The sequence below is a fragment of the Pezoporus wallicus genome, unplaced genomic scaffold (genome assembly GCF_028554395.1).
Source record: "Pezoporus wallicus isolate ANWC-B61680 ecotype Strahan unplaced genomic scaffold, APGP_CSIRO_Pwel_v1 contig_13071, whole genome shotgun sequence".
Classification (NCBI taxonomy): domain Eukaryota; kingdom Metazoa; phylum Chordata; class Aves; order Psittaciformes; family Psittacidae; genus Pezoporus; species Pezoporus wallicus.
In genome coordinates, this window is record NW_026641407.1 from 228,146 (window position 1) to 238,435 (window position 10,290).

At 53.1% G+C, this 10,290-nt stretch overlaps 1 long non-coding RNA gene across 1 annotated transcript; it reads right to left on the bottom strand.

The window, feature by feature from the left end:
- Positions 1 to 1,604: 1,604 nt before the first annotated feature.
- LOC130606934 (uncharacterized) lies at positions 1,605 to 5,124 on the bottom strand. The gene is made up of 2 exons (XR_008974111.1): positions 4,634 to 5,124; positions 1,605 to 4,495 (listed from the first exon to the last, which is right to left on the bottom strand). It is a non-coding gene; the product is annotated as an uncharacterized LOC130606934 (long non-coding RNA).
- Between the last annotated feature and the right edge of the window lie 5,166 nt (positions 5,125 to 10,290).

Genomic DNA, 10,290 nt, shown 5'->3' on the forward strand with positions numbered 1-10,290 from the left:
AGAGCGGGAGGTTTCACAGGGATGGGGTGGCCCCAACACATCCCGATAACTCGTGGCAGCAACACTTGCACAAACCCTTAATTGTTTGGTTTAAAGAATGGTGTTTTGACCACAAGGGGATTCTGGCTGGAGCTCAAGAGCTGATAATGATATTTTGCTGCCAAGACGTCTTCTTGGCTCTGCCTGCGTTAATGTTCACTTACAAGAAGCTCCAATTAACTGCATCAGCTCTCACAGAGCGAGAGTGAGAGTGGGAGAGAGATGATGTCTCTTTGCAAAAGAAAGAGAGAGAAAGCAAGAAAGAAAGCAGGGGGTGGAGGGGGAAGAAAGAAGGAAAAGCAAAGCACAGCAAGCAACACAACCAGCCTCCAGGCAGCACTTGGTCCATGGCAGGAGATGACTTCCAAGACACTGGTCCATGGAGTCCAGCACTGCCTGATGGCCAGCACGGTGACACAAACGGCTTTCGGGCTGCCATGAATAAGCAGAGCCTGAATGGAGAAGGTGCAGCAGAGCTGGGCGAGTGGTTGCAGCCCCTGGCCCCTGCAGGGGCTCAGCCTGGGGCAGGGCTCTCCTGCTGCCGTGGCGTTTGACCAAAACCCCAAAGACCAGAGCCCGCAGCAGTGCTTTGGGCTCTCCCAAAGGATTGTTCCGGCTCGTCCAGGGGCTTTGGAGATCCGGCCAAGGGGATTTCTCTCTGGAGCTGAGGCTGTGCCCCGGACGGCTCCCGCTCGGCGCAAGGGTCAGATCCTGCCCCGCAGCTCACATTACACGGACCTGAAGACAGGAAGATTTAAGAGTGGAGATGCCACACAGTACAGTGTGTTGTTTGTCTGCCTTTGAAATAGGAGTTAGCGAGAGCCGGGGGGGAAGGAGGGGGGCACCGGCCTGTTCCCCTGACGTACAGTTCCTCTGGCATTGAGGGGAACTGCATTGACTCTCTTTGCTCTGTTGCTTCAGGTGCAGCTATGTTTTCTTACATGTTAATTTTTTCCTGTTTTATTATCCTGTCCCTCAGCCACTACCAGAACCCCTCCACGGATGCAGGGAATGCTTCCTTCAGCCAGCAGCTGGGATGCATTTGGCCAGGGCAAGCCCTGCTGCCACTGCTCCTTAGGGAGCAGGGATGGGTGGCTCCTGCTGCACCACCCCTGAGATGGACCTGGGCAAAGCAGATCTCTTCCCAGAGGTGAGCAGGGTTGGCTCTGACCGTGCCATCACTTGCCTGGTCCTTTGGGTGCTCAGCATTGCCTTTGGACAACACCTCTCGCTATTCATTCACAACACGAGGAGCAGAAGCAGATTAAAGTTGAGTGCTATGAAATGTGCCCAGTGGGAAACCCCCAGCAATTTATTCCTTCCCTGCATGGCTCCCAGGAAGCCCTTTCCTGTCCTGGGGCTCCAGCATCCTATACCCAGCCATGCAGCACCCAGCTCCAGCACCAGCTGGGTCCCTGCTCGTGAAGTGCAGTGGAGGAAGAGGCAGACCCGGGTCTGAAGCCCGCCGGAGCACAGATGGAGCTGGGATATCTCCCTGCTGCCAGACACAGATCTTGGCAGGGGCAGGGATGGGGTGTGAGACATATCTTCTATTTACATTTGAATTTCAATAAAATTGCTTTATTTTGTGTTTTATTACAGGGCTGGTACAATAAAAGCACCCATTAGCCCCAGGGAGCCTCTTTGCCTTAGAAGGTCTCTCCAGCAGTTTGGGCCACACGGCCTCTGCTTTATCACCAAACCTGCTCTGCTCTCACCAAGGAGAGGTCTCCTTCATGTAAATAAACCCAATGTTTAAGGGCTGCTACAAGCCCTGAAATGCAAATTGGGCTCCTATATTTAAATAAACCACAAGGCTGAACCTCCTGCAGGTAAGCACAGGGTGTTCCTGACTTCTTACAGCTCCGCACCCTCCCTCCAGCATGTCAAACCATGAGTCAGATCCAGCCCCAACCAGAGAAAAATCAGGATGTTTCTTTAAAGAATAAGGTTATTTATTCTGTGGGGTTTTTCTTTGTGCTCTCCCTTTCAGAATGGAAAACTTCTGGGTGCAGGTTGTCAAGCTTTGCTCTTGATTGGAATGGAAGATGCTCTCCTTCCGTGTCAATAAAGAGACCCAGGACACAGCTTAGCATTTGGCCCTTTGCTCGTCTGCTGGATTAATTTCAACTAAATTATAGGTAAGGAATGATTGATTTTTGTGATGATTAAGAATTTATCCTCATCTAATACCTTTCATCTGCAGAGGGTGCAGATACTACAGCAAGAGGTACAGGAAAAAAGTCACGTGTTGATTCAACTCCCAAGCCATTGGGAAGGAGCATGAATCTCCTGGCTTCAGAGAGGGCACAGCCATGGATGGAGGACAAAGCAGTTTTACAGGGATTTGGGATCAAGGCAGCAACGAGGCAGGTCCCACAGCCCCAGCCAAGCCTGTGAGTCAGTTGTGGTGATGGAAGGTGTGTAAAACCTCAGGTTGCTCATACTCAGAGCTAACACGGAGATCCCTCCACGCTGCCCTTGCACACCTGGGCGCACACCGGCAAGGACCAGTTATCTCATGGTCCTCACGGGAGGGAGCTGTCTTGCAGCCCTTGTTCTGGAAGGAGCTCACGCATGGACAGCCTGGTGAGTCCTGGCCGTGCCTGCAACATTTCAATTCCTCCTCAGCATCTCTGCTGCCCACCTGGGCTCTGGCACGGTTTGCACCCCAACTTCCCCCCCTTGCCACTGGTCCCCGTTCCTTCTCTTCCCAATGGTGATGGATTAATTTCCTTAGCAGAAAAGACACCAGTTCACAGTCAGGCTGACAGGGAAGATCCCTCTGGTGGGGCTGCAGCCCCCTCTGCCCTGGGGCCTCGCCACCCCTTCCCTGGCCTCAGACAGTCCTCAAACAACAACTGTCTGCGCCCGCTAATCCCTCGCAGGTGACCTCAAGACAGCCGACGCCTCCCGTTAAACTCCAGCATTCCTCCACATCGCATTAACCCTTTCGGCATCGCACCCGGCCCCCCAGGACCCCAACCCACCCGCTCCCCTTCCCGGGGGCTGCCTGGAGCATCCCCCTCCCAGAGCTCCCGGTCAGAGGTTAAAAGCCTAATGTATTATTATAAAGCCAAAGAGAAAAAGCCTCGCATTCTCCCCTATAAATCTTCCTAACAACCCAGGCACATGTGGGAGCCAGACGATGCCCCAGCCTCTCCCTCCTGTACCCGCCCGCTGGGCTCCATCTCCCGGCTGCAGCGGGTCTCCCTCCATGTCCTCAGTGGGATGTCCCAGGACGGGCAATGGGACTGTGGGAGCTGCAAGGCTGAGGGTGCCAGTGATGGTTGGAGGGCTGAGTGTTTTCGGGGTACCCATGGGGAGGAAGCAGGGCAGCCATAGCCCAGGATTTAGTGGCACCAACAGCTCTGCCCTGCCCCACAGCACCCCACATCTCCAGCTCTGCTCCCCACCACTCTGTGCTTTTAGGGTTTTTTTTCTCTTTAACTCAAGCAAGACCTCAGGAACCAAATGATTTCTCGTGTAAATAACTCGGCTTCAGCAGGTCCGTGCCGGTAACGCTGGACCACCAGCTGTTTGATCAATGGTGAGCATTTAATACCTGTGTGGAGATTTGCTCCAGCATGACAACAGCTGTGGGGAACAAAGACTCGGCTTTTCCCTTATTCTCCTTTTTTTTTTCTTTCCCAATATCTACATATATTTTTTCGGAGCGATGCCAAAGTTTCCAGAGATCAAAGTGAAACCAGTGTCCAGAGATGATCGAGGCAATAAAACGGAAGAAAGAAAGAGAAAGGGGGGAAGAAACGGGATGTGGAGGGAAGGCTGCACCAGGAGCTGCAGCAGAGGATGCTGCGGGTGCTGCACCGGCTGCACCAGCCCTGGTGCTTCCTGGGGAGCAAAGCGGAGCGCTGCTCTGTCCTGCTTCATGGACACCTTTCTAGGGTGGGGAGCAAAACTGACCCAAAAGTGAGCTCTGACACTTGGGGACCTCAGGAAGGATCCGCAAATGGAGCACACGGCCCACACCTAAGTAACGACTCCATTGGTTTCAGTTAGCTGGGGTTTGGGGTTTTCCTTCCTTTGTGGCATCTCCCAGGCTTCAGGCAAGCCTGAAACTTCAACCAACCAGAGGCCTATAAATCACAGCCATTCCCAAGCTCACCCAAGCCAAGAGAAGCCATTGATTTACTCTTATTTTCGAAGCAAAACAGTCCATGGGCCAACACTTTCTGGAAAGCCAGGACAGACCCAGACCAGAGCAAACTGCTGTCTTCCCCTTCAGCACCCAAACTCCACATCCTAGAACCTGGCCCCTTGTCTGACCCAGGTCATGGGTTTGGGTCTCTAAGGAAGCCAGAGGATGAGGTGAAGACCTGGGGATCAGATGGGCCTTTTATTCAGCTCCCTCGCTTCCCTGCGGTTCCGGTTGGACTTCTCCATCCCTTCACCAAGAAGCAATTTGCACCTATTGCCTTTGCCTTTGCAAGCCCTGTGGAAACATCCTCTCCTGAGCGGAATGGAGATGAGAGGAGCGCTTCTTGTTACAGCTCCGCTCTCCCCTCCACCAGATCTGCCTTTAACTCCCATGCCTTAGATGCCCAGAGCGGTGTGAAAGCAGCTTTCTCACCTGGACGTGCTGAGCAGGCTCTTCCCGAGAAGAAAGGCCCACAAAGAACCCCACCAGCAGGATTTGTCTGTGAACAAACTGTGAACTGCGACCGAGCGCCTTTCAACCTCCAAATCCACGTAAGCACCGCGCGGCGGCTGCAGATCGATGGCGCTGATCAAAACACCAGCATTCGTTTCAAGGGCTCACCAGATATCCCCCAGACACTGGTTATTTGGTAACTTATTCTGTAAACATGCAGGGGGGGCTCGCTCAATGTGCACAGAGTATTTGCTCTCGGCTCTGCTTTCTTAAGGCTGTTCCTGAGCTTTGCCATCCAGCGCTTCTCTCCCAGCCTTCGGCTTAGCCGAGCTCAGCGGCTGCAGCCGAGCACATCCTTGGGCTGGGGCAGAGGCTTGGTCCCAACTCCTCAACCTGGGCAGAAGGAGGACTTTAATCTTGACCATTAGGAAATCACAGCTTGTGTCTCCCTGGCCTGAGGCAGCACCTAAAAATCATCCAGGAAAGCTTCTGTTTCTGGGTTTCACATTGCTCCAGTTCATATTTTTGTACTTTATCTCAGCCACAAGAACAGGAAAATATTTTTTCTATAAAGGAGGAAAGAGACAAGATTTTCACATAACCACACGATTCCTGAGCCTTTAAACGTCTCCAGGTTTTGGAAGACTCGCAGTAGAACTCCTAAGGACTGGTAAGATGTTGCACTGCTAAGTTTGGCTGGTCAGTGTGGGCCAGAGCTGCAAGGAGCCCACACAGAAAGCCCCACAAAGAGCTGGGGCTTTGGCGTTGGCTTGTTTCTTGGAAGAGCCAAAAAAACCCTATTGCAACCACCCCTGTGAACAGCAGTGAGCTCTGGATCTGAGCAAAGCAATGCATCAAGGTGACACTGCTGAGCCAGTCACTGACCACAGCCAGCGGCTGAATCCCTGCCTCGTGCCAGCTTCCAGGGGCTCTGTGTGACTTTCCCTCCCATCCCCAAGGCCCCCATGACCAAGGGAGGACTGAAACCAAGGGCAAAAGGCTTATTGCCCTCTGAGCCGGGCACTAGATCCATCGATATCAGTGTCTTGCCTTAGCCAATCTTGAGAGATAAGTGAATCCCCCGCGCCGGCTGACAGGCGGGTAGACATTAATAATTATGTACTATTTAAGGCTGATTGAAAATGAAGAGGTGGAGGTGTTGGGACAGATGTGGCAGTGCCAGATGGATTGTGATTAGATTAGCACCGTTCCATTTGACGGGATCTGAACCATGCTTTAATCATTTATTGTGAAAGCTCAGCCCCGCGCCGGCACACGGCCGCGCGTCGCCCTCCCTGTTGCTCCACTCTTGCAACACTGGTGAGTTTGGATCACCCTGCTCCAAGTTGTCTTTCCTTGAAACGCGTGGTGTTTACAGCCGGTATTTCAAGCCCCGATCCCTCCCCTCTGCCTCTCATCTCCTTGTTTGTACAAAGCCTCCTGCAATCGCTGAGCTGAGCCTGTTCGTCACTGCCCTCGTATAAACAGCGGCCGAGCAGCCATCCCCTCTGCCATGGGATGAGGCACATCAGTGAGCAGTGGGACCCGGACCAGAAAAGGGTCTCCCTTTGCTCCTCAAGCTGCATTTTCACCCCTCGGCTGCCTCTGCTCCCAGAGCACACTCACCCTGCATCATCCCAACAGCACCTGGCCTTCAGTGTGGATCCTGCTGCTCTACAACAGGCCTGTTTTGCACTAAGCACATCCAAAAGTGCTTCACCAGAAGCCATTGGTTGTGTTACAGAAGAGTGCAGCGGTCCAGGAGGATAAGGGAAAAGGAAAATAAAATGCCAGTATCCACTTGAGATCCCTGGAGCAATAAAGGAGGCAGAACAGGATTACCTGGGTAACTGGAAACTATCTCAAGACCCTCACTGGCAGTGTCATGCAATTTCAATTATCATAAGTGGTCTGGATCTCAATGGATGGAAAAACTTATTATTGTTATTATTCCCTTCAAACGTGATAGGTTTTAGTTAAACACACATCCATATCTATTAATCATGCAACATTTAAGATGGAGCCAAAGTAATTAGCCAAGATTTAGACTGCAGGGATCACCTTAAAATAAAACATAACACAGTTGCTTCCCTGTAGTCCTTATTCAGCCATTTGCTGTCAGGCATGGCTGTTCCCTGGATGTTAAACTTGGAGCATGGCGAGGACAGGAACCTTTCCCATCCCAACTGGCAAGGGTTTCAAGGTGGCTGGTGGTCTGAGGCTGCTGTGCTGGTTTACATGTGCAGGGATGCCACAGAGGTGGCATCTCAGTGGCAGTGAGAGGCTTCTGCATTTCTGTGACGTTTGTGAAGCACGTCCAGATGAAAGGCAGACTAACTGTAAGCTATTATTATACTGTCTAATATAGTTTAATATGTATGCACTACTTTCTATAGAGTGCAATACAATCAAAACCACATTACTTCTCCATGTGGGTAGTTTTCCTGCGTTGACTTGTTTCCAAAACAGATGTGAATTCTTAGCAAGGTCTCCCTCCCCTCTCCTTGAAGAGGATAAAATGTCATCTTTGCTTATGCATGCAAAACCAAAAGGCCCATAGGAACACAAAACTGCCATTTCCACGTAGGTCAGGGCCTTGTGTGGGGCAGTGTCCCACACGAGCCCAGCTGTTCCCACAGGTTTCCAAACTGGGTACAAAGAGGTCTGGTAATGATCGAGAATGGGATAATTCATGTAGCTGATGGCCCTAACCTCAGCCCTCCGGGCTGGTGAGTGCCCCAGGGCACTGAGTTAGAGCTGGTTATTCTCTCTGAGGCAACTTCTGGAGTGTTTTGGGGGTTGGCAATGCTTTCTATTGCCTTCCAGACCTCTTCCTAGCCCTGGCCTCAAAACCACAAACTCTGCACAGCTCTAGCAACTGCAAATCACTGGGATCCCCCACAGATCTACCGCTCATCTTCCAGGGTCTGGAGAGCCCCATTGTGCCAGCTCTGCCCTGAAACACTCAGGTTTATTCTGGAGAGCTTTCCCCTGAGGGTTAGGGTTTGGGGCAGCTGTCCTGCTTTGGGATCTCCCATTACCCTGTGGCTCTTGCAGCGTCCTCGGATGGCTGCAAACCACCACCAAAGCCCCACCAGAGCCTCCTGCCAGAGCCTTTGAGTCTCACTGAGTTTCAGCTGTAAGAAACCACTGCTGGAGCTTTGGGGTGAGAAGCTGGGGGGGGGGGGGGGGGGGGGGGGCTGGCCTAAGCAGCACTTAGTGTGGGCTTCACCAGCACAGAGCCCTGCAGCCAAAAACCCGCCACACACAGCTATGGACACCTCTGTTTCCACACATCCTGCAAGGGGGTTTCCATCAGGAAATGCCGAGTTCCCGTCTCAGGGACACTCCCTTCTTCCACGCTGGGTTGATATATGAGCGGTGAGGACTGGCCAGATCCTTGTGGAAGATTAGAGCATCCCAAGCAGCTGGTGTGAGCAGGGAGGCAGCAGCGGGGCAAGCGCTGGGCTCCAGCGAGCATCCCAGGGGAAAGATGCCACAGAGGGAGGAGTTGGGACAACAGCAGCGGAAGATGGGAGGGGATGAGGGGACAGCGCAGGGCAGGGATGGCTGCGGCCGGGGCAGGTCTCAGCGCTGCACCTTGCTCCCTGCTCCGGTGCTTCCCGCGGGGCCCCGGCGCGCTCCCGGCACACGCTGGCGGCCGGCCCGGCCGGGCGGCTGCAGGCAGTGGGTCTTTGCCGCTTTACTCCTGTTTACAGAGATGGGAATTTGCATGATGAAAATAACCTGGGACGGATTTTGATTTTACTGCCCTTGGCAGAAGGCTTGGAAAAAACCGGTGCATAGTCAATTACTGGAATTTTTAAACACAAATAATATTTTATGTGATCAGCAGGCTGGCTCGGGGCCTGGGCACCGCGCTCCAACGGCACTTATGAAAGGAACAAGCCATCAATTGTGCTGCCGCGCACAGGAGCCCGTGGGCAGGTGCAGCCTGTGTTGACCTTAGCACACGCAGAGACCGCTTAACCCGTGAGGGATGGGCCGGAGATTTGCGAGGCTCAGACTTGGCTCCTGCTGCCTTGCACTGGCTGGAAGCTTCTCCCCTCCCTTCCTTTTTTTCCACCAGATACCCGGGGAAGCATCATCTCTCCGTAGACACGCAGAGGGGGATGCACAAAGCTTGAGGCTCTCATTGCTGAGGCTGGAGATGCAGAGCGAGGTGGCTGGGGCCCATCCCTGGGGCAGCTTTGGAACCCAGCGCTGGAGGGGAAGGGGTTAACCAAAGCAGGGGCCCCACGCTTTTCCCCCAAATCCCCTCCATCCTGGCAGGCTCCCCAAACCAACAGCCCTGGGACCTCATTCCCAGAAACGCTTGAGCCGGGAAGGCGGGTTCCGGGAAGGACCTGCATGAGCCAGCGGAGCCGTAACGTGGTGCAGGAACCTCCCTGGCAGCCACAGACCCTCCTGGGATTGAGGGAATTAGGGGAATTACCCTCCCCTTGCTGAGACAAGGACAAGCAGTGAGGCTGCATCAGCGAGGCTGAGAGTTGCGTTTATCTCCTATGGTACCTATATGGCTTCTATCCTCAGCAAGGGCGAGCGAGTGAGATGGCTTAGGGAGGCAAGATGATATTAATTCATTAATTTATCACAAATACTTTTTATTTTAGAGAGCTGGGCAGTGAAAGGGCTTTAAATTTCCAGGACTGTTGCCAGTTTCCTCCTTCTCTGCCGTCCTCACATTAAACCCTCACCCTGCGGGTCCCCTTGGCTGGCTGCACAGGGCATCCAGTGCCGCTGCTTCCTGCAGCTCCGGTGTGGAAGTGCCCTGCAGCAGCCAGGCTGTGTGTGAGAGCTGCTGGCACAGCCTGCAGGGTGCAATCCCTTGGCAGAGTGACCACTTCTGGCTTCAAAGAGCTTCAGATAGCAGTGATGAGGAGGATGATGATAACTGCTTGCCTGCTCAGCTCAGAAATAGGCTTTAAGGGTAGAAGAAGTGCTATTGTTGTTGTTCCAGGGCCAAGGGGAAGAAAAATTCCTTCCCTGTTTCAGGATCTCTAACACCTGGGTAGAGTTTCACTTCTCTCAGCTGCCTGCTTCGAGGTTTGATAGCTACTTCCTAATAACTCAGGGCTGGATCCAAAGCTCACTAAGTCAGGCGGATTCTTTCCATTCATCTAACGCTGATCAGACCTTTCTTGGCTGATTCGAAATCATTTGACACCCTGAGTGTGTGCACCCATGTTAGAGCCAGAGACTGTTTTCAAGTGGCCTCTTGAATGACTTTTTCATGTGCATTTAGCTGGGGCAAAAATCGATGGCACAAAAGCTGCTCTGAGTTCCCATGTGCCAGTTGTGCTGTGCAGGGGCCATTGTGTTCTGCTCTCCCAATCAAGGTACATACAAGTGCTTCCTGCCCAGCACTCCATGCTCCTGACCGGCTCCTGGCCCTTAGGAAGCTGCCTGTGGGGAGAAGGAGGAGGAGGTTCCAGCTGTGCGAGGAGCTGGTAGCCTCCATGCAGCAGGTTTGAGCTGTTTCCTCTTGCTGGGGCAGGTGAGAGCAGCTCTGATGCAGCTCGGATGGAGCAGGCAACCTTGGATCACGCAGGGAAGGGTCTGGGTGGCTGAGCTGGACACTCTCCTCTGAGCCAGCGCTGTCCTGGTGCACTCTG